This window comes from Geospiza fortis, unplaced genomic scaffold (genome assembly GCF_000277835.1).
Source record: "Geospiza fortis unplaced genomic scaffold, GeoFor_1.0 scaffold40, whole genome shotgun sequence".
NCBI classification, from domain to species: Eukaryota; Metazoa; Chordata; class Aves; order Passeriformes; family Thraupidae; genus Geospiza; species Geospiza fortis.
The window spans coordinates 20,492,273-20,516,418 of record NW_005054297.1 but is presented as its reverse complement, the minus strand read 5'-3'; the positions used below and the strand labels follow the sequence as shown (position 1 = coordinate 20,516,418).

Sequence of the window (24,146 nt, the reverse complement as noted above, 5' to 3'; positions counted from 1 at the left end):
CTGAAAGCAAGCAGATGTAGAGCTTAAGTTCTTGATAGGGAAGGTGTGTGCTGAAGTCTTTACAACATGGGTGAAGGGATGGATGTTAACATCTTTGGAATGGGTCTTAATGTCTCTACTAACTTTAAGCAGCAAATTTGTTACAGAGCCCAGAGAGCTTGGCTCCTGAAACGGACAGGTGTGTCCCTATAAGCCTGAGTTTCTGAGCTTTGGGGTAAAAAAGGGGAGATACATGGTAGGCTGTTCAGGAAGGCTGGACCTTCCCAGTACACCAGCCAGTGGGGAAAGGAAGAGGGCAATGTGCAACTGGGAGTTTACGATCATAGGAGGCTGCGCCCTCCAAAATGTGGAGAGAGGAAACCCCGTGGATATGCACCCCAGTGGACTCTCCCTTTATTCCTGTGAAGTTGCAGAACTCTGTCTCCTTTTTGGACACTGTCTTTTCATAGCGTGATTTTCCATACATTCTTCTTTAAGACTCTGCTGCCTATAGAAGGCAATGATTTTTGAGATTTTGGGAGGTATTCAGATTAATAAAAGACTAAAGATCTGACTGTGAAAATGACCCTGTTAATAAGCACTATGATTAGTAAGGAATCAGTTCCCTTGAACTCTTAGCGTTTTGCTTCCTTTGACCAGAACATCCCCATCCTTGATCCAGTACATCCCTTTGTTTGGAGTCCCTCATTGGAGGGCACCAGCTCATGCTGTTCCTGTGCTACTGCGCCGTGAGGGAATGGCTTTATGGACATCTGAGCCTCTGCCATAGCAAACCTGGGATGGATCTGGTGAGAAACCTGCCCTGACTCTGGGATGGGATGTGTGGGAACCCTGGGGTCACTGCAGCAGCTGCTGCGGAGGGGGATCGGCCCCAGCCATGGAAGTCTCTGGTGCTGGGAATGTGAGAGTCTTGTGAGACTGGGAAGTTTCCTCAACAGCGAGCAGTACAGGTTTTTATCCTTACTGCAAGCTTCAACCTTCTTGCATTCATGACAGAAACCTTTTTACAGTTGTCTGGTATTGTATTGCGCGATACCTTTAATTTTAAAAATGAAATGAAATATATGCATTTAGGCCAAAAAAGTATAGTTCCGATCATTTAGATGACACAGATTATAGAATATTTCTGAGTTCTATTTAAACTAAGATGTTTGTATTAACATTTGAAAATTAAGGAAAGCATTAAATCATAGAATTATAGACTATCTCAAGTTGAAAGGGACACATTAGCGTCATTGAGTTCAATTCCCCATCTTGAGCTAACTAATGATCTAAAAATAGCCAATACTGGATATTTTGCCAGGTAACTTTATGTGTAGCTGCCACTGTCTCCATCACTGCTCTCATCTCTTGTTATCTTAGATCCCATCCTCCCCATATTGGATCGGGAATTGGATTGGATTCAAATGATCTGGTCCATGGAATTTTTTTGGAGTCCCTTTTTTTTTTGGTTATGTATTTATTTTTCAATCTCTCCAACATAATTCTGAGTACTTAGAAGCCAAAACTGAATCTAACTTGAAAAAAAAAAATCATACAACAAGCAACCATCCACCCTGACGTTTTGGTTGTTTCTGTTGTCTGAAGGGAGATTTTTCTCTGTGGATCTTGTTTTGTAACTTCAAAATGGGTATATCCAACTGATGGAAAAATGTAATTACTGTCCTTAAGATAATTTATCACCAAACTACATTTGTGACATCAGCCATTATGAGGTCTAATGCATGTAATTGGCAAATGTATTTGCATCCCATACTTTATTCTAATTGACATCTACCATATTGCTGCTGACAGCCTTTCAGCCCAGATGAATGCTTTTTGCCAAGAGCTAATACTACTTTGCTGAAGTAGTCATACATGGGCACATTGTAGTGAAGATACAGAGTAAAATTCACTGTGTTTTTTACTGCTCAGGTGTCTAGTCACCAATTCTGAATAGTGAGGCTTTGACATGCATCAAGTAGATTTGTAACAGTTTGACAAAGGCACTTCTGAGGGTTTGTACAGTACACCAAAAGAGGACCATTGAAATAATGAAAGGTTGCTATGTGCTTTGAAGCACTGAATGTAATTTGTGCAAGGCAAAACTTTGTACACTAAATCACTGAAGAAAAATATTTTACTTAAGAAACTACTAGACATTTTCTTTCTTGTAATAAGATTACACTTTGTCATCAGTACTCATGCAAGAGGACAATGAAAGTTAATTTTATGTGTTAGTGAAGGCCATGAGAGACTTTCCAAAGCCATTAAATAGTCAACATACCTACCACAGTGACATCCTGTCAAATCATAAAGAGTAGCCTGTCAGTCTCGGTGAACTAAATCATGATGTACTGTTGCATGTAGGCAAAGGTCTTCAGTAATAAAGATAAAATAACTGTAGTGTTAGTGAGATCAGGATGTTTATATTTGGTGTCTTGGCTATAATTAATTCACCCTAAAGTCTTTAGAGGAAAAGAAAACTTAGTGAAACACAGTATCACTGTATTGAAGTGGGTGTTCAGTTCAGATAAAAGAAGTATATTGAAAGTGTAAATTACATTAAATTGACACAATACAATAAATATTAAGGCATGAAAGCTACACCTTAAGCCAGTTTTTATAGACATTTGAACCTTAAAATTTAAGTCTTACCATCATTTTCAGTACTCCTTTTTTCCTATATATTAAGGCATATTTTCTCCTTCTGCCAGAGTTCCTTGAAAATTCTCACTATATATGATAAAAAGCAGTCTAAATTGTAAATTTAGGTTAAAGGGAAGTTTTAATTCATAATTTGAATGTGCTGTTAGTTTCAAGCGTATTTTAAATTGCTTTTCACCACGTTCTTCTTTGCAATTTGCAATAATCAGGAACTTAACTTTGAAAAAATAAAACTGTTTAATTTTAATACATCTTTTGGATTCAGTAGCTAAAGGTTAGCTCAGAGCACTGTGCTTGACATATGTTGTCCATGGTAGATGGAATATTCTGGATTCATTGTCATACCTGGATTTCATTAAAAATCTACAAGGGAAAGTAATGGCTAGAAACTTTCCTCCTGTTTTTGATAAAATGTTTAATTTAGGGAAACACATTTAGTTTTAATAAGCTCTACAAGTTTACAAGTAAGGAATGTTCATATTTTTGTCGGTATTGGATAGAAAGCCTTGTTCACAAGTTCTCATATCGTGCTTATAATAAGATATTGATTAAATTGCTATTGCTTTAACTCTCTTCCCAAGCAGCATTATTGCATCATAAAATCATAGAATCATTGAGGTTGGAAAATAGCTCTAAGGTCATGAACTCTTTACGGCATCATCTCAAAATACATATCTGTGTCTCTTACAGCATGCATATTGTATAAAAATTCTTCTGTATATTTTTATAGTGTACATGTGTGAGGTATGTGGGCTTCCAGAGACCACATATACATATGAAGAATTCAGAAAATGTGAAGTTTAGCTGTGCAGCAGTAAAAGAATTATGATTAGATTTTTCATAAATACAATATTTTATATTTTCAGCAATTAAGGTGAATTTACTTTTCACCTTAAGATGACAATTTTTTTCAGGTTCAGGCTGCTTCACAGCATTTTCTCATAGATCTATTGAAAGTGAGCCTCATATTTTTACCAGTCATTGGACATAATTTTTCTAGAGATGCCATGTTTTCTATAACATACACTGTGCAAATAAGCTGTTAGAAAATGAAATAATATCTTTAATATTCTAAAAGGCAAAAAAAAGGATTGCAACAATAAATACAATTTTACAAAACTCTGAAAATTTATTACTCTGTAAATGATACATCTGTAACCAAATGAAATGTGTCTGAAGGTTTCCCTAATAAATAATTTTAAAATTGTAACAAATCATCAAAGTAGGTGTTTCTAAGAAATTATGCAAATTTAATTTTTTTAGCATTTTGCTAAAGTAAATAGCAATTATTCTCAAATTTTAAATGACCCAGTTTCTCGGATTTGACATCTGCTTTTTGTACAATGTGATCCATAACCTGTGTGTGTTTATTTCAGATAGCAATATCTATCTGCAAAGGAATTTGGCTTTCCATCTATTTTAAATATATAATAGCCATACTACATAGTTTATAGGGTACTGATGTTGGTCAGGCATGATCTGCTCAGGCAAGAAGTGGCTTCTACAAATATCTGGTCCACAACTTTTCTGGGGACACAGTTAAGGCTGACCAGCCTGTAGTTCCTTGGATCTTGCTTTTTGCTTGTCATAAAAAGAAGCATGACAGCAACTGCCTTCAAGTCTTCAGAAACATTTCAAAAAGGACAGGCAGTCTCACAGAGACACCTGCCAGCTCCATGAACACCTCTGGGGATGCCGTGTACATACAGGGCCATGAACTTACATAAGTCTAGGCGGGTTAAGTAAGTGATCCGCTCCTTTCGTCTCCTGCGGGTGCTGCTTCATGTCTGGAGAATCTCTTCAGAAGCTTAGGGACCCTGGAGGCTTAAGGAGAAGCCTTAGCACTGGCAAAAAAGCATGGAAAACCGCTGTTCTTTGTATATGGCTTTTGTCCAGACCTGCTGTCCCATGGGGCAGTGGCAGGCACCCCCGCTGCTGCCTCCCTGCCCCTGGCCTGCAGCTGCTGCCTGTGGCTTCACCCTGCTGCGCCCACCGAGGGCTCACTGCTGCTCCTGGCAAAGCCAGAGCCAGTACACCTTGTCCTGTCCCATACTGCCCTAACTACCCTTTCTCACTGCAAGACTTTTAGAATGTTGTAAAATTTTCTAGGCAGGTTGCGTTTTGTCATGAAAAAGGAAATAATAGAGTTTAAACAACTCCAGTCTTGAACAAAGAGTGTGTGAGGGTGTGTTCGGTGTTGGTATTTCCTTTTCTTTTCTTTTTTTAGGTTTTATTTATTTGTTTTATTTATTTATTTGATTTATTTATCTATGAGCTTTGTGACTGATGTTGAGTAGAAGCCAAGGCATGTGCTGCTGGAAGATAAGAAAAATAAGGCAAAAAGGGAGACTGGAATGAACAGATAATGTTCTGACACATTTGATAGATATTCCTTATCTGGGATGCTATTATCATGGAAGTAGTAGAATTACAGGGATGAACTGCTTTTCTTAGGGTCATTTTATATGTTAAGGGTGGGATATTACAGAGCTGAGAAGCAGAGAAAGTCTTATGAAAAAAATTAATCTAGTACTCAAAATGAGATACAGATGTTAACATAGTCTTCTCGCCAGGGATAGCTGATATTTCTCATTGCTTTCATATGCCAAAGGGACAACTATCCCAAGGCTTTGTGCAAGCAGCACATTTGTTTTAGACTTACTGTCCTTTTTTAAACTTTTCTTAGACAGTGGACTGTATTTTTTGTTGATAGTTCTCTAAAAGTATATGATGCCCACTATGGCTTGTGGAAAGTTGTCATCCCTAATTTCCATCCTAATATTAAAGAAAACAGATTAACCTTCTAGATCAGAAAGGATGAAATGTTGAGAAGAAGATGGCTGTAACTCAGCTGGAGTAGGAGAGAAGCTGAAAAATATGGGCAACAAAGGCATGTAAAATCATTTGCTGTAGTGAATGTGTAGTTCATTAATTTATTCAAGAGGAACAGCACCTTCCACCAGTTTCTGTGACAGCATAAAGGAACACCTGACAACTTGCTATTAAGTTCAGCTTGTTAGGAAAATCAGCTGAGGAATAGGCTATGTTGTGGAGGTCTTCATGCACATATGTACCCATTTGGTTAACTGAGAGCTCCCTGTGTATCTTTCCTGTTAGCTGGTACAGGTGAACCTGGGCAGATGAGACACTTGGTTTGAGTGGTCTTAGATTTATCTGGTTTTGTCTTCTGTGTTCTTTCCTGTAATTAAAATACTTTCTGTACTCTGATGTATATACTTCTTTATTTAAAGAGCTTCACCCAGCAATCTAATATAGATATCCCAAAACACAAATATCCATTTTGAAAATCTGTTGTATTTAGAAACATAACAGACTGCATTTTCATTTTTTAAACATACTCGGAAATTTAGAAAATCCCTTCTGTGTGTGAAAATTAGTGCAAGATAAACAGTTAAAATGATTTTAAAAGAAATCTTCACTTAAATATCAAAGGAGCTGGTGGGACAAATCTATGTACAATTATGTACACCTTAAAAATGAAACATAAACTATCTCACATTCTGTTAGCCTCTTTGTGTGTCTTTTTCAACCTAGCTGATTCTGTATAGAAAGCAGTGGAAGATTCAGAGGTCAGTATTGGAATCTCGGATGGGTGGTGTTAGAATCCAATGATTTTAGTAAATCAACTAATTTACTAAATCAAATTAATTACCAAAAAAATTACAAACTTCTCTTATAAAACTAAATACAAATTATCTAACTGTGAGGTAAAGCTCAGCTAGAAACAAAGAACTGTATTTTATTTGGGTCTTAGGTGCAAAGATTATTTCATTTATAAAGCCACAAGATATGCATAAAGGAATAAACAAATCTTTACATTATGTATAGTAGCATCATATTTGAGAACTTAAGGATGGTGAAATTTCAGAAGCTCAGAAAAGGACTGAAAGTAAGACCTGAAGAAATAGCCAAAGAATTGTGCATAATTGTTTTACCTGAATTTCCTTGAGGGACCTGAAATTATCAAACTGTTCTTTCTACACATCTGCAAGAGATACTGAGATTGAAAAGCACAGATTTCTCAGGAATAAGTCAGTCCTATTTTGTCTCTTCAAAAACTGCAGCAAACCTTAAGGGTTAGGAGATATTACTTTAATTTAGTAAACTGCAGTTTTGATAATTATACATGGCATTCTTTTAAGCAAGCCAGGGAACTGTGATCTAGATAAGATTAGACTAAAAGTATTATTCAAGTTTTTTGAGTTAAAAAAGATGTAATATTTAGTTGCAGTCACTCTTTTCCACAGTGACTGGGGTTGTGGAGGAGAAGTGTAAGTCTGTACTGTGTGTAATATTATTTATGATATTGTTGGTAGTTTTGGAAATAGAGTAGATGCTAATATTGCTGCTGTCCCAGGCTTAAAATAATCCAAATAAAAAGTAGAAATACTAGAAAATAATAGACATTCAGTTTGGTGAGAACAAGCAGAAGCACTAAGTAGGAATAATTAACAGCACAAATGGAAGATGGGGAATTCCCTGTAGCGCTTTAGGGAAGAATATGGGGACAGCATATTTACCATGCCATACTGTTACATGTGTGGCCAGTTCCAGATTTTTTACTTTCTTACACAAGTGTTTTCCTTCCTTTCAGCAGTAGCAGAACTCAAGCAAGATGTGCTAAAAAGCCCGGCAGACATATTCTGACAAATATGAAAACACTTCATTCCTCTATCACCCTTTATGAATTGGAGGCATGACAAACATTTCTGTTTACTGGGTTGATGGTCTATACCAAAGGCACAAGGGATAGAAACTGCTGAAACAAGATCCACTTGATCTCTACAGATCTTTAGGAGCATTTTGTGTAAGGATCCAGTAAAATAACCTGGAGGCTCAAGTTGTCTAAACAAAATGTACCTGGTAATTGACAGTTCATTAAATTTAATATTAAAGGCATCAAAAGAAGACTGAACCAAGTTTATTCAGCCTAAAAAACTGGGAATAATGGGGGTTGCAATATATAAAATTTTTGAGAAAGGAGATCAGCGTAAACTGATTTAGATACGACAAGAAGTAGGAGGGATTAATTTGCAGCAAAGCCTAGATGTAAAAGTAAGAGTGGTTATCTCCTGGTGTAGATTTTTTTTGGAGGGTGATGATTAAGCTTTGACTTCAGCTACTTAAAGGGAGTCGTACCAGCCCTTGTCAGTATTGGTTTGGATGTGAAGATACATCTGAACCCCACCCTCTTTAAGAAATACCAGAACAGGCTATCTTTAATGCCTTATTCCTGGCTCTTCTGCTTTCTGTAGAATTCTACCAACTATGTAAAGAAGAATCAAAAGGAAGAGAAGTTGCTTCTTCTGTTTTTACTGAAACACAAAAACTATGAGTTAACTCTACTCTTAAATAACTGTGACTGTTTACTTCATATATTCTGTATATTCCATTTGTTCTACATGCTGAATAGACCCGCGGTTGTGCTGTTCTGGACGGCTGGACCAGTTCCCTCTGTGGTCATTATGCTTCTCCTCTCAGGCTACCAGATGGCTGTTTAGGTGTAATGATGACATCTGTTTGATTCTACTTGGCAGTCTTGAGATTGTAGAACTCTGGAATCACTTGGGTACTACAAAATTAAATGAAGACAGAAGACAAAAGTTTAAATTTTATGCCATATTGATGAATAATCGTATGGACTTTGCCATAAATTGTTGTTGGACATATTCTCATTTTTTCATTTCTAATAATTTGGTTTATGTTATTTTCTATATTTAGTTGTACTGACTCTGTACTGGCTATTTCCTAGGTGCAGCTACAGCAAGATAGAAAATTGATCACAGGAACAGAACACACTCTGGATTTTCTTCTGATGTGCAGACTACAGTGACTGAAGTAGTGAATCCTTTTGCAACACCACCTTCCTGTAAGTAGGCTCAATCAATGGGAAACAGAATTTTGTTGGGTTTATGTGTAATTCAGTACTCTACAAGGAAAATGGCTAATTTCCTATTCCGCCAGAGAAACAGTTACAAATATTTATATGCACACATAGGAAGGAACAATGTGAAGGCTTAAAGCTTGTTCTGATGTTCCTCCACTGCCTTTTCTGAAATTCAGTTGAGGAAGGAAAATCATGAGTCACAGGCATTATTAGATAGCTTTTGGAAATGGTAACTCTGTATACTGTAGGAGATGAAATAATGAATTTGTATAGAAGAAAAGCAAGAAAATAGAATTGTAACATGAAGGGATTATAGGAATATCTGTATTTGTTCTTATCAGCTTCTTTCTGTGTCACTAAGATAACAAGTAGTCATAGTCTCTTCCAGCTAGAGATGCACAATATGAACACTAACAGCATAAACTTTGTCCATGGCTGCCCTTGGCTCTCTGCCTCTTAGTTATTGTCAAGGGACATAGAAATATTGTTCTGAGATGGTCAGAGTGACAGTCTAAGTATATGTTGCGACTAGTAAATTGAATATTTCTTAAATTGGATTTTATCGCTACTACAAGCTGAGATATAAATCTCTTTATTGTTATGGGAAGGAATGGATATTTTGAGATGTTTTGAATTAATGAAGCATTTGGGTTTATAAATTAAGGCCTTCTATTGACAACAGGTATTTGGATTGACATACCAGTTGTCTGGATTCAAGTTTAGAAGTTCCACATGCAAACCAATAACATTTTTGAATTATTGTGATTTATTAATTAAAAAAAAATTCTAAAAAATGTTCTATTGGCCTATTTGATAGACTGACGTTTTATATTGTTGAAATGTGTAGATATGGGAATTTTCCTAGATGATAAAAAGACATGGTGCTGATTAGGGATTGACATATCTGTATTCCTATGATATACCCAACTTCTTTTGGAGTTTGACTCTGAAAGTTGGATGTTGATATAAACTGGAATATTCAGTGCAAAGGAACTAAAATAGGGATTCAAAATGATGAAATAAAAATTTTTACTGTATTGAGCATTTAACTTGTCATTGTCAAACATATCAGTGTCATTTTTGCACTCTGTTTTCTTTCATATCATAACATATTTGCATCTACTGAAACAGCTCTTGAATATTCAGTAGTATTGTATTGTTGTTTGGTTTGATTTTTCGCTTAAAGTTGACTTTTTTGCAGGGATCTAGGGAATGTAGCTTGCCATCTGTTGCTAAAATCTCTGTACATCTCTTCTGCATTGAATGGATAGCCTTTGTTGCCTGGTTTCATGATTTGGAAATAGGAAATGATGCTTCGAGATAAGGCAGTGCAAGGTTATATAGTGCTCATTTGTTTATCTGCACTCATTACATTTGAACCCTCTGTAAGGAGCAGTGTTTGATAAGGGAAAGGTCTCACTGTGGTGTTTCTGAAACTTCTACGGAAAAGAAAGGCTGAGCAGAGGAGAGGGAGTTGCAAACTGTCTGGTTATAGGGTAAGCTTAAACTGTAGTAGATGGAGTAAAAAATTGCAGCTATCTCTGTTATGGGAGAAACTTCTGTCAGAGCTCAGCACTTTCTCACATGCTAAAAACATTCAGCTGTAAGTTGTAGATATGTCAAAAACAAGGCATCATAAGGTTTCTCATACTTCATGGAAATTTGTGCTTCTAATGGACACTATGAACAGTTTGTAGACCCTTTCAGCTTGGATGTTCAAAACCAGAGGAATGCTGATATATCCATAAACATGGGGAGATGCAGTTGGGGGAGCTGAAATGCCTGGGTGCAGTCAAAGGAATGAAGTGTTTCCCTCTTGTTCTCAGATTTCTGTTTGGTGTTTTAGGTATGCTTGTATTGTTTCAGTGTGCTTTTAATGGCAGAGTTGTTTCTCAGTGCTAAGCATTTGTGTATAAAATAATTGAAGTTCATACAATAAACCATAGTTCAATTTACTTGAACATGTGAATTGGCTCATTTATGAGCCACTCTTGCATGACTAGTACAACAGTATTCCACATGATAATTTAGGAAGTGTACTGTAATTGGCATATAATAATATTGAAATAGTTTGCCCAATACATTGTATTTCTTGGACAAAAACGGATCAATTTTAATTTGTCAAATTCTATACTGTTTTTTCATGGAAGAGAAAGTATATTTATTAAAACAGCAGTGACTGTGAAGCCTAGTGTGGTAAAATTTGATAATTTCTTTTGTCAAAGAAGCAAATCATGAGATTAACTTGAGAGTAATTGTTAAATTTAAAGTGCAAGGTAGTGGGAACACAAAAAAAGCTTTATGATGAGTTTTTGTCAATCTGTATAATTTTTCAGTTAAGCAGTCATAAATCAAGGAATATTGTATTTTTTGAGGCTCATTAAAGAGACATTATACATTAGAATAGTGAGGCAGTCAGCATAATGAAATGATGAATACCTATAACTATCTGTATGTAAATGATGTGAGACAGATTTGGTGGTGCTACAGAGGAGAATAGCAATCTATTAGACAGATCCCTGTAGGTGCTACTTCTGGATACAACTGACAGATGTTAAATGTAAACCTCTTCAACAGCAAGCACTTATTAGCACTCAGTGGGGAAAAAATGGCAATATAGAATAAGACAAATAGCAGATAACGCCATTTAAATAACTTTGTTCTTATGAAGCTTTATTGCCACTATGTTATAGTCTGTAAGGTAGGAATTTTGTTTGGTTTTTATTGAGAAAGCCTAGGTAGGTAAGAGAACATTTTGGAATTTAGAAATTTGTAATTTGAAACACTTAAGAAAATTCACTCAGTGTTATGATAGAAAATCTATGTATGTGCCCTTTCATCAGCACACTTATTTTGAAAAGTTATTTAGTAAATATTTGTTGAATCATTATGTGATAAATGTCAGTACTGCATGTATTTTCTGACTCATCAGATTAGTTTTAATTGTTGTTTCCTTACTTTTTCTCCTCCCATGATAAAATAGGTAGGAGACAGTCTTGCAGATTCGTCGTTTTAAAGGAAAAAGACCAGAAGCAGTTAATGAAACATGGTTAGCAATAGCAAATACTTTTAGGACATCTTGCGATTTCATTTCCAGGCTATTTGTCTCAGTCCTAGCCTGAAATGCTACTCCTGGAAGTATAAAATATTAATCTGTGTGAGATTCACAATAATACAACTCTTCAACAGAGATCAGCATTAAAGTAGTTCAGGAAACTATCAAAACCACTTGATTTATTTCTAATCCTACTTTGTAATAGATTAGGTTAGGGATTTATATTTCTTTAAAGTATGAATCTAGCCACATGAATTGATTTTTCAAATTGTCAAAGCTTACTCTAAAGCTTTTTATTTTTTGAGATAGCCTGTCCTTAATGAATTTTTTTTGTAGCTGCCAGCCAAGCTGCTGCTTGAAAGAGTAGAGATTAAGCCAACACTAAGTGTGATGCAATTTCTACATGTTTAGATGGCCTTATGTCTTTTAGTATTATGAAATCTCTGAAACTGTGTGTGCTTTTTCCTTGTTATCTTTTGTCAGCTGTTTAACGCTACCTTGTGTTGCTTGCACTAAATCTTTTTGGAATTTAGTGTTTCACTGCACCACTGCAGATTTGTAATCCCCTTTCATGGTGTTAAATTATCGGCCACATATGCACTGTGTCTAACTCAGTGGACATATTTATTGTTCCCAGGCTACTGTGCTTGCTAATTTGTTTCTTTATTGCTTTGCCTTGAATTAGGGAATAATTTCCCTCTCTTTTCTGAGTTCTTAAAGGAATAGCTAAAGTTTATTCCCTTGTACTTTTTGTTCTTAGTTCTCACTGTCACAAATCTAGATTATTTTCTTCATGTAGATAATTATTGGTGTATGTTCACATCAAACATATCATTTTCGAGAATGTCAAATGTGAATATCATCTCAGTGGGGAAAGGAGAGTAAATACGTTTTATGAGAGAATTTAAGCAATGATCCATGACTGCAACAGACTTCTCATCTAGCCAGAATTTGGAAGTAAGGAGGAGTTCATAAGTCTAGGAAATGTGTTATGATCCTAGTAACCTATGTTCATTAAATGATGAAGGGCTTAAAATTATCACTGAACTTTATCTCCTTCTCTTTGCAACACAGTAGAGTTGCACACATTTATATTAGAAAGAAGAGCTTTCTGTTCATTTCCTGGTTTAAGCTTTGCTCCCTTTTCTTTGCTTCTTCTGTTTTCAGCTGTGTAATAATCTCTCTTATGTCAGATGCCACAAGCATTTTCAAAACTGTCTTGACTATCTCGTTGAGCCAATCTCTGAAACATTTTGAAAAAAGTGAAAACATCTAACGTGTACCTTCGCGTGACAGATAACAAAATTGGGCTGTGTGCTAGATCTCAAAAAAAACCCAAACAAAAAGACAACAATATGTGTTCTATAGAAAGTCTCCTAAAATTGTAACTGTTTGAACATTTTATACCTGAAAATAGAAGAACTGAACCAGCCTTTTTTAGTTCAACCCTTTAGAGCTTCCATGTTGTCAAACAAAGTAACTGAGATCAGAGGTTACTGCATCTGAAATTTAATTCTGTCTGCTTCTCTGAGTTTAGTTCTATATGATCCAGTATGTTTCTATATGATGGGTGTAAATCACTAGAAATAAGTCTTTTATGGTATTTCTGAAAGCTGCACTTATTTGATGAGTCAAGGCTTACAAGTTATTCACTAGTTTTAAGAATACATTAACATGCATGTATGATTGTAGACTTTATATAAATATAGCCCCTAAATATATGCAAAGTATACACAGTGCATGTAGTCTTGTAAATATAGACTGAATATGCAATGTATAAATTTTAATACATTTTTACTTTTAGGAAAACAACTACAGGTTAATAATGTACTGTATAATGTAATTGTTTCCAGTAGTTTGAAAAAATTGCTTTGAAATGTCTCACCAAACTTTTTTAATGAATAAGAAAGCATACTGAAATGTAAGTTTTTCATGGTCTTATTACTTCTGTTTAGACTAAAATAAATAAGAAATTTAGTACAATGACATCTATGTAAACTGCTGAAGAATGATGCATTTTTCATTACATGCTATGTCAAGTCACCAAAGAAAATCCATATAACTGAAAACTAATTTGAAAATACATGTGTACGTTATGTTGAGAGTTTTATTGCACTGTCATTGCATTTTAAAATCAATTTACCTCTCTTCTACTTCCCTGCTTCTACTTCAATTTGCTTCTAGTACTTCTACCAGAGTACTTGAATAATTTTTGACTAAGCTTAACATTAGGTATCACTTGTATTATTTCTTTATAATCAGTTAAATCTGAGTTGCAATCTACAAATAGAAGTATAATTTTAAATCTAATGCTTGAGTCAGTTGTATTTATCTGAATTTTTGACTTTACTAATTGCAAAAGGATTGAAATCGCTTGGATGTTGTTTCTCTTTTACTCAAAGAAATCCTTTTGTAGAATGTAATAAAGAAGTGCTATGATGCTTGTCCAGCTATTTCAGCTGTTTCTTTTTTAGAACTGAATAATATGTTTAAATGATATTGAATGATAGTTGTATGAGCCGAGTTCTGCTGTGTAAGCATTCCAGGGGAGTACAAAATTAAATATAAACCAGTCATGTAATAATATTTCATTAGTACCTATTTCAAGTAATCAAACAATTAAATTTGTGATGAATTCTAGGGGCAGTATTTTAAAACAAGTAATATTTTGGGTTAACTGAACATCTGTGAATGAGATGCTTGTGGATTTGTGAAACAAAAGTCAAAAGTATCTTAAAGAGTCCATTTCTTGAGGCTTGGTCTCTCCAGCTTTTACAAAAAAACATTTAGAATTTCACTTGTGAGAGAGCATTCTGACTGGACCAAAAAGACATTCTTCACAGCTGGTGTCAAAATAAAGAATGTTAGTGCTCATCTGGGAAAAGGAAAGCATATGTTTAGGCAACCTGTTACATCAGATAACTTTTTTTTTTTTGTTTCTATTATTTATTGCTAAATTCCACAAATACAGAAAATAGAAATCTATGTATGGATAAGCTCACACATAATGTCTTTGTTGGGGGTTTAAAATCTAGTTTTTTGGGATAAAGTGAAAAAGCCCACAAATACATATTCAGCAAACGATCCCAGTCATGCCAATCTGTCCAGGTGAAGGGAGGCCTAAAATTTACACATCAGAACCACAGAATATTCTGAGTTGGGAGGAACCCTCAAGAATCATCTAGTCCAACTTTAAGTGAATGTGCCATATAGGGATCGAACCTGCAACCTTGTCATTATCAGCACTATGCTCTAGTTTTCCTTGAATAGAAAACTGAAAGCTATTCTTCAGTCCTTCCAAGATAAAAGCATGGTTTCATGGTAACAATGGAAGGAGACTCAATGATTGGTTGCTTCACTGATGCTTTTAAAATTTGACAGCCCAGCAGCAGGAGCCACTGCATGTTATCATTGCCTCACATTTGTCATTCTGTACTTTGTCTTTTTAACAGTGAGGACACAGTTTTAGAACTTCATTGCCAAGAGATGACAGTTAAGGCAAGACTATGGAAAAATATGCATATGGAAATGAGTGACAGTTTTATCTTAAGACTTTTCAAGATTTCAAGAATACCATGTATATATAAACAGTCTTAAAGGAGTCTTTTGTTTTTCGAGATGTGGAAGAAGTTTTAGCATAACAATTAAGTAGAGAGACATAAAGATTTATGAGTAGTACTGAAAATGGTGTGGACTAAGCAACTGGATTGCACATATTCTAGGTTTGTTCTTTAGCCATTGTAAAATGTTGACATATGTAACTGAGACTGAAGGTGACGAATTATGGGGAAGAGAAGAACTAAAATTGTAACTAAACGCAAGAAAACAGTAGAAAAGAATAAACAATAGGGAGAGTGTGACTTTGGACACCAGCAAAAAGGATGAAATGAAAGGGTGCTCGAAACAGAGAAAGATAATGAGAACTTTCTTTCCCATCTTAATTTTAGACACTGCCGTAACCTGAGGCAAACTGTTTGACATTGCAAAGCAGAAGCAATTATCTGTTTTACTGAAGCGATTTTCACCTGAAAGGAATGGAAATTAGGAAATGAAAAGATGAAAAAACTGGTGTAGGAATGCTGTACTAACGAGTGTGTATTTAATATCTAGTAAATCCAGATGGGATGCATCATTTGGTAGTAGCAAAGCAAACATAAATATATAGTTCTCTAAAAATGTCTTCAAATATAATTAAATATATAGATGTGTATATTTTGCATCCTTTTATATCTCTATACACATCCATTTTCATAGTTTTGTATGCACACATCATTAGTAACTGAGTTTTATTACCTACCTTCCTTTTCTGCTGAACTTTAATCAAGTTTTTCACTTCATGATTGCATTTTATCATTATATTTGAATGATAAACCTGCACAAGGTTTCCTTCATTCTTTTTCCATTGCAATGGAAGTGCTTGCACAGTAGCCCACAATACGTTGCATTTTCCCCCCTTATCAGCTGCACCACACCAAGCTATGTTTAATAAATACATAGTGTTTTAGTTTTTTGATATTAATTTGAGAGGTAGACAAGATGGAAAGAAAAGATAGATTTAAAAAATGATATTTTAATTTCTGAAAGGAATAATTTTTTTTCTACCTGTTGCAATGTGAAAGAGATTGCATAACCTCTCTGAGGAAAAGCGGTTTTAGATTCACAAGAGCCTGGAGTGAGTGTTTTACCTGATCTTGCTGATATGCATTTCATTTTAGTAGATACATTTCTATAGTATTTGACTGAAGAAAACAGGCTTCCCTCTTCTTGTGAGAGGATTTGATTCTATATTTAATGAACAGCACCTTTTCCTGATTTTCCTATTAATCTGTCTTTATCTCCACCCAAGTTTTCTTGCTTTTATCCTCCGATTCCCTCCCCGACCCCACTGCTGGGAGTGAGTGAGGGCTGTGTGGTACTTGATTGCTGGCTGGGGTTAAGCCAGGACAGGAGGGAAAGCCAGATAAAAGGACTAATACTTTCATAACTTATCTTAAAAGGGAACTTATTTTTTGGCTGAGTTGGAAACATATTGTGTAAAAGACACGAGACCATAATAAGCAATAACTTGAAGTTTGTAGAGTAAACAAATGTGCAAAAGCTGTTAAGACAATTGAATTTTACAGATGTTAAACTGGATAAGGTGTTTTCTTTAATGTGCTCTATATTGAACACTAACATAAATACATTTCATACTGAAAAATTTCATGCAGATAAATTTCATACTGTGCATAGGCATGTTTGTGTGTCTGTGTAGATTTAAAATTAACTTCTCCGTCTTGAGATTTATTTTGTGAGTAGGAAATAACAAAGTCATGCAAGAAAATAGTGAAGTAGGGAGTTGCATTACTGTTATTATAACAACACAAAGAATAGTTTGACCACACCAGCATCTGTATTTGTGTTGATTTCTAGAAGATAAAATAAAATTATTTGAAAGTTAATTAGGCAAAATCTCACATTAAGTAAAAGCATCTTTGTTGCTTTTTCTACATAAATGCCTGTCATCTTCATTAAACTTAGCTTCAGTCCCACAAACATGTAGAGATGTGGAGACTATGGATATTTTTATTTTGTTTTGGATCATAGCTGTTTTTTATAAGCTACTTTGATAGCTCTGACACTTTCCATCTTTTCAAGCATTATTTTCAGTTTATAACAGCAAGATGGAAGCTGTCATCTTATGTTAATGTTAGGATTTTTAATAAAGGAGCTAAGCAATCCCTTGGCTTAGTCCTGTATGTCTCTCTAGAAGGATAATTATCATATTCACATTACTTTCTTGTGACCTCAGTAAGGATGAACACACGCACACACATACTTGTATACACACACTGAGGTATGATAGTGTAAATATGAAGACATGTGCCTGTAGATACCATTTATGTTTTTAATTGAGAAGAGAAAGAACACATAAATACAAAATTAATGTTACATCTCCAGCTAATAATGAGATTACTCGTGAAATAATGTTTCTATTGTATTTGTTTTGTTGGTTTTTTTTTATTTTCCTACATTTTTTGACCAAATCTAATAAAAATGTAATCCTAATTTCATTAGGACCTGTTCACTTGAAAATGTAACTGCTTTACATGTACCTGATTACATAGCATTTTCTTAGAATTCAGTAGGACTGTTTTTTTGAACAGCAATCCAATAACAGAGCTGTACAACATCTATCACACATCAGTTCATTAAGGGAGATACTGATACAATTGCCCACTCCATTTGCCTTAGCACACCCATAAAATTTTTATAAGTTCTGTTGCTCTACAATGGTGTGTTTAAAATTCCAGTCTATCTCACTTTCATTATTTTCTCTTGAGTATAACACTTGGAAAAATTGATCTTGAAGTCCCTGCCAAAATTTACCATTTATAGGCAGTGGTTTCTTAGTTATTTTTTTCGGCTCCCTTTGTCCTGCACTTTGAATTTTTGGTATTTTCCATAGTTTTGAACGATTTAGTCCAAAGCTATTCTTCTTTAGAAATAGAAAATATTAAATTGTTAAAATGCCTCCAATTGCTACATATTTTAAATTGTAACAGAAAATATCAAACAAATGCAGAATCTTTGAACAGTTACCAAATTTATTTAAATACAAAAAATTCACTGCAGTTGCACTGCAGAATTCTTTGGCTAGTGATGCCCTACCAGAATGTAGCTTTCTTTTCTGCTTGATGACTGTGTGGGCAGGAGAATGGACCAAATTAATTACTAAGATTCCCTCTAGGCCTATTTTCTATGATTCATTTTTCATGTTCTTTTCAGGCAATAATATAACTGTTACATTTTAGATTTTTGCAACTAAGTGGTACTTTCTGACTGTAAAAATGGTTGAATTTAATATAGATGGATCAAACATTTGCATTTTATTAGGGAATAAATGCTGTTGCAATGAAATTTACTTTATATTATATATATTATTACACAGGATATATGAATCAAATAAAAAATAACAGGAATTTCAAGGTCCTGTTAGACCTCTTAGAAACAGAAGTTTTTGTCTTAATGGTTTGGAAATGTTATAACCTGAAGAGTAATAGAATTAAAATGTTTATATGGGGTAAGCATGTACTAAGATCCTATGGCAGTGATTAATTCAAGGGTTTAACAATTGTATTCAAACACCACTTACTCAAGTATTTTCAAAAATTTCTTTTACTTTGAGATTTAATTGTGAGGATTTTACTAATAATAAGTGATAGCTGTTCATTTGTTGGCATTAATTATTAATCTGGTAACATAGATGCAACTTTTGAAAGTAGGAGATTGGAAGAACTATATATAATTTTAACTTACGTGTAATGAGTTTCTACTCCTTTAGCATAGTTAAAAGATTTCACATTTTTCTTCCTCATATTTTTGTCAAAATAAGTCAAACACAGCCTTGCCCACACTCAGAATTGTACTGAATGTTAACAGAAGAAATCTGAAAACCCAGTTTTCTAATGTAAAATTTCTAAAGTGTAGTCAAATAATACATAGATTTTATAATGTATTTTCCTGACATCTTAAGGATTCAGATTCATTTAAAATCCCACAGTGTGTGTGGAGTCGGAGTTTTACAAATTAATCGCCAGGCAGGACATTTTGGTATACAAGACCAAGAGTGTGATAATAGTAGTTGTTGGCCTATTGGTTTTTGTCTGCTTGCAGATCATAAAACTAAAATTGAATTGTATTTACCAGATTTACCTTTTTTTTAATGAGCTGAAATTTCTAGTTTGTTTTCTTTTTTGAGCTCTTCAAATACTTCCTTTCTATTTTCTTCCTAAAATTAAATTTTCTTTGAACAAAGAGTCTAAATTAAAAATAAAGAAATCCCTGGATGTCTTCATTTAAATGCTGAAAACAATTGATTGCTAAGAATAAGATACTTTGAGAATGAGATACTAAATGAATCAGATTACAAATGTTAGCAAAATATCATAAAATCAAATTTTTCATTATATTTTATAAAGCTAACCTTGAAGACACGATGGGCTGCAATATGTTATATTCTTTAAACTGACAGGGTTAAACCAAGGAGTCTACTCTTTGAAGAGCATTGGAAGTGCCTCAAGAATTAAGCAGGAAAAAAGAAAAAAAATTAAATGCTTGGTATAGACCAAAAAGTGTGTTCTTTTCAAAAACTTTCCTTGCAAGTACCTATATTGAAAGATTTGAATTTTCATATTTTTGCAAGCAACATGCATTAAAATATTTGTTTGGGACACAAGTCACTGCAGTCATGATGCACATTAGTTTGGTAGAATAGACAGTGGCTGGAAGAGGCAGTCCTAACTACTAGTTTATTGTAAGGAACCCAGATATTTCTAACTTCAAAATTGGGAACATGATAGTTTTGAATCTGTATATTGATGGTTCACTGCTACCTGCAGAAGTTGTTAACAGTGTTAGATTTTTATAGACTTTCCTCTAACTGATACTTCATTTATGATGATGTGGTGCTTACAAGTGCTATGGCCTATCCATGATGATTCTCAATACAGCCAATAAGGGAAAACAAAATAAAGTGCGTTACCCTCCCTAAGAAATTTAACCTCCTTAAACCCTGCCCATCTTCTAAAGGGAGCTTCTGTCACCTGATTACTCAGACTCCATTTTCAAGTTTAAATATATGATATGTCTCCTTTTGTGACTAAGATCAGGTAACTCTCTCTTTAGGGAACTTCTTCCAGCACAATGGAGTCTTGTGATCTTCTCTGTGTGCCTGAGGAGGAAATGAAGGTTTAATGACAAGCAATTCCATCTTCAGGCTGTTCTTTATTATCTGTCACTTTCTTGTCACTTCATATTAAATGATGACAGTTTAGGTGCAGTGCTGTTACTCTATTTTTGAACAAGTTTCTCAGAGGGTATGTTTGATATTTGAATAATCAAAGAAAAGTTCTCCAGCACCTTTTTTCTTAGAGTTTGTGTGACTTTCATGTGAGGTGACCCAGTCTTCGATACTATGTTCGATCAAAAAACATCATTCTTTTGAACTTTTGAGATGAAAAAAAGAGGATTTTTTTCTTAGGTATTTATCTAATGTCTTAAGTAAACATTGGTTATGCTTCTTTACAAGCTGATAGAGCAGAGAAATAAAATGTAAGATGTTCATAACTTTTTATCTACACCATTTGGGGTTAATTAAATGAGAGGCAAAAGAGCAGAATTTTAGTATCTTAAAACCAGTCTTTTTATTCTGTGTATGCCATTTTAATCATGCAAAACACATTATAATTGCATATGATTTGTAGGTGCATAGGTAGTTTGTATAATTGGATGTCTGCCTGTTTTCCACAGGCAGGATGAGAAATATGATTTTAAAGTCTAGACACTGCTGCTTAAAAAGCAGACCCATAGTTGACCTCTCTGGGTATAAGTAACTGGGAAATTAGCTGCTAAAGGGTCTTTCAGATATGCTGGCTGGTCTACATGCATCTTCACTTTGCCTCGCTTGATCAGGGAGTTGACCTCTCACCTGGTCTTTAAAGAAATTGTGTCTAGGTTGTGGGAATCCATAAAATCAGAGGGTTTTGGGAATGCTGGAAAAGGCAGGTCTCAGAGATAGCACAACTATGATTAGAGCTAAGCATGAGATAGGTCAGCAGAAAAATTAAGTAGAAAAGTAAGGACAAATCAAACAATGGTCTGTGTATTAATGCTTGTCTAGAATAACTCTCTAAGTGCAGAAAAGTATATCTAGTGAGATATTAGGAAGTTCTAAGCTTAATAATGGAGCTCTGTACATTGCGTTTTATGGCTTACAAGCAGATATTGTATTAGAAATAAGCAAGTATTGTTTTAACCAGAGGTATGTGTGCTTGTAGCGATTGGATGGGAACTACTGTCGATGTGCTTTTGCTTTGTGTGATGGTCAAAAAACTTACTTTATAAGTTGTAATATTAAGTTCTTAGTCTGCTGCCTAGGATGTGAGCTGATGGCATCTTCCCATTGTCATAACCATGTAATGAGACTGATGATGCTGGAAAATAAAACAGCTCAAGGCACGTTCACAGCAGTCCCGTCCCGTTTGTGATTTGTACATAGCCCCCAGCTGGTGATACTTGGTTTCTTGTTTTTTTTCCTTAGAACTGCAAGATTTAGTATAAATACAGTTTTTCATGTGTATTTTTGTATTTCCTACCACTAAGAATCTGTAATCTTAAAATATTCCTAAGTATATGCTAGCATAACCTAGTGCCACATCATGCAGCTATTCAGTAAGTAGTACATGTGGCTAGGATGGAAACAGATGTTACTCCACTTGGAATGAACTTGGAATAACAATTCTCGTAATGTGGAGCCTTTAGGAGTGTACGGCAACATTCCTGTGGTTGACCATCAAAACTCCAGTGCATCTTTTGTAGGCAGAGGGAATTTTGCTGACAGTTTTCACGTTCTGGTTATGCACCTGCTGCCAACACTCGTCTCTCTGAACGTGGTAGTTTGCAGTGTTGGTTATAAGAATGATCAAGATTTATGAGGTCTTGGTAGTAACCACTCCCACTGCCCATGGAGCTGGAGGGCTTTCCTGCTTGTTCTCAGGAAGAATGCACTCTCCCTGATGCTTAGATTCAGAGTAAGATTTTATATTTCATGGTTGGGCATGTGGCAGTTATTCTTCACCTGGAAGACTGAGACTGCAATTCAGTCCCTTCTTTATTAGTCAAAGAATGTGTTTCTAATGTACTGTTAGTTAGCCCAGGGAGCTATATCCAGAAAATAGATGGATTAATTTCAAGAAATTAAATTCAAGGAAGTTTAAAGGAAGCTCAGATGTCTCAATAATACTTTTGCAGTATATGTGTGTGTATATATATATATATATATATAAAAATGGTTTTAGTTAACTGAAATGATCATAAAATAGAAGAATTAACAATGCATTTTTATTGTAGTGCCATGAAAGTTGTTCAGAGATAATACTGAGCAAAACTTAATAAATACCATTTGGAAAGGAAAATACTATGGATACACTAAATGATTGTATTTTTTATTGGATAGAATAACAATACTTCGTGGAGAACATTGCAGGATTTTAAACCAAAAGTTAGTTGCTTAGAATAGATATATACATATATATAATATATATGCATTCATATCTAGAATTAGTATTTTGTATTTAGTATTTCCAATAAAAATGAGTTTTCTGGTGCACTGAAATGTTGAAATAGTAATCCAAAAGCATCAAGGAGAGATAAGTGCCCCTCAAAAATGTGAAACATGAAAATGGAGATCCTGAGTCAGTTGACACATTAATGCATCTATAAATAATGTACGTATACTGGATTATAAAGCTGTAGTATTGGAAATAGAGTTTATATTAAAAAAAACCTACATGATTACATGCAAAGCATACGTAAAATTTGGGTAATTATCCATATTTTTGCCTGTATTAATTACAATTCAGTAAAGAATTTATTTTGCCTTTTTTTCTTTTTTTTTTTACCAGAACTACATTTTATTTTGTAATGATTGATGAAGTTCTGGTTTAAAAGTAATTTTTTAAGATAGAAAATTCCTGTTGCTCCAAGGATAAACTGTAAATACTAATAATGAGATAATCCAAATCTTAGCCAGCTAATAGCCTGTTGCCATAATTGTTTAAAAAATAAATTATCCACTAATCTATTGTAAGGATCGGTGGATATTTATATTTGGTCTTCATTTCCTGAAGCTTGGTATAATTCAGAGTATTTTAATACTGTATTTTTAGTTGATCTGAGTAAAGTAGTTAAATCAGCATATCTCCTTATGTCATTTTACGTTTTTTTTTTTTTTAGTTCTAGCCAAATACTTGCTTTAGTCACATAGAAGTGTGTTACCTTTAGGTACCATGTTTCTCTGTTTTAGATACTTGTTGAGAATGGGTTGAGGTTGGGAGGGACATTTCGAGGTCTTCTGATCCAGCACCCCTGTTCAAGCAGAGGCTCGCAGAGCTGGCTGCCCAGGGCTGTGGCCGGATGCTTTTTGAATATCTCCAAGGATGGGAACTGTGGGCAGCCTATGTCTGTGCTTGATCACCCTCACAGTGTGGAAACGTTTGCTCTTGTTCAGAGGGACTCCCCTGTGTTTCATTTTTTACCCTATTTCTTTTTCTCCTGTCACTGAGCACCACTGAGGAGAGACTGTCCCCTTTGCACCCTCACTTCAGGTATTTATATACGTTGAGTCTTCTGACCCTTCTTTTGCTTTATACAGTGCTGTATATTCCAGAATATACTGGCAAATTTCCACTCACAAAGAACATGGGAAAGCTGTGTCTGTCTTTAATGTTGGATTGTTCTCAGCATTGTTAAATGCTTTCCTGGCTTTACACATTTCAGATTATTTCGCGTGTGATATTAAAATTGTGGGGTTTATGCTGAAATAATCAATGACAAGTATTAATTTTCTAAGTATAATTCATCATATCAGACTTCTAAATCACTCCTGTAATGTTCAAAGTCTTACTGTGTCTCTCTTGTCTTTAAAAGCTTGCTCAAATATATAGGAAGTGCATTTGAATTTAAAAGTGGATTGGCTAAAAATTGATTCCCAAACCT

The 24,146-nt window shown here is 34.7% G+C and overlaps 1 long non-coding RNA gene across 1 annotated transcript in view; it reads left to right on the top strand.

Annotated features, from left to right (window-relative positions):
• The window catches only part of LOC115948875, a 558,433-nt gene that overhangs the window by 41,639 nt on the left and 492,648 nt on the right, over positions 1-24,146 (top strand). The window contains exon 2 of the long non-coding RNA XR_004082643.1: positions 8,420-8,536. This is a non-coding gene — a long non-coding RNA (uncharacterized LOC115948875). The remainder of the gene's footprint in view (positions 1-8,419; positions 8,537-24,146) is intronic.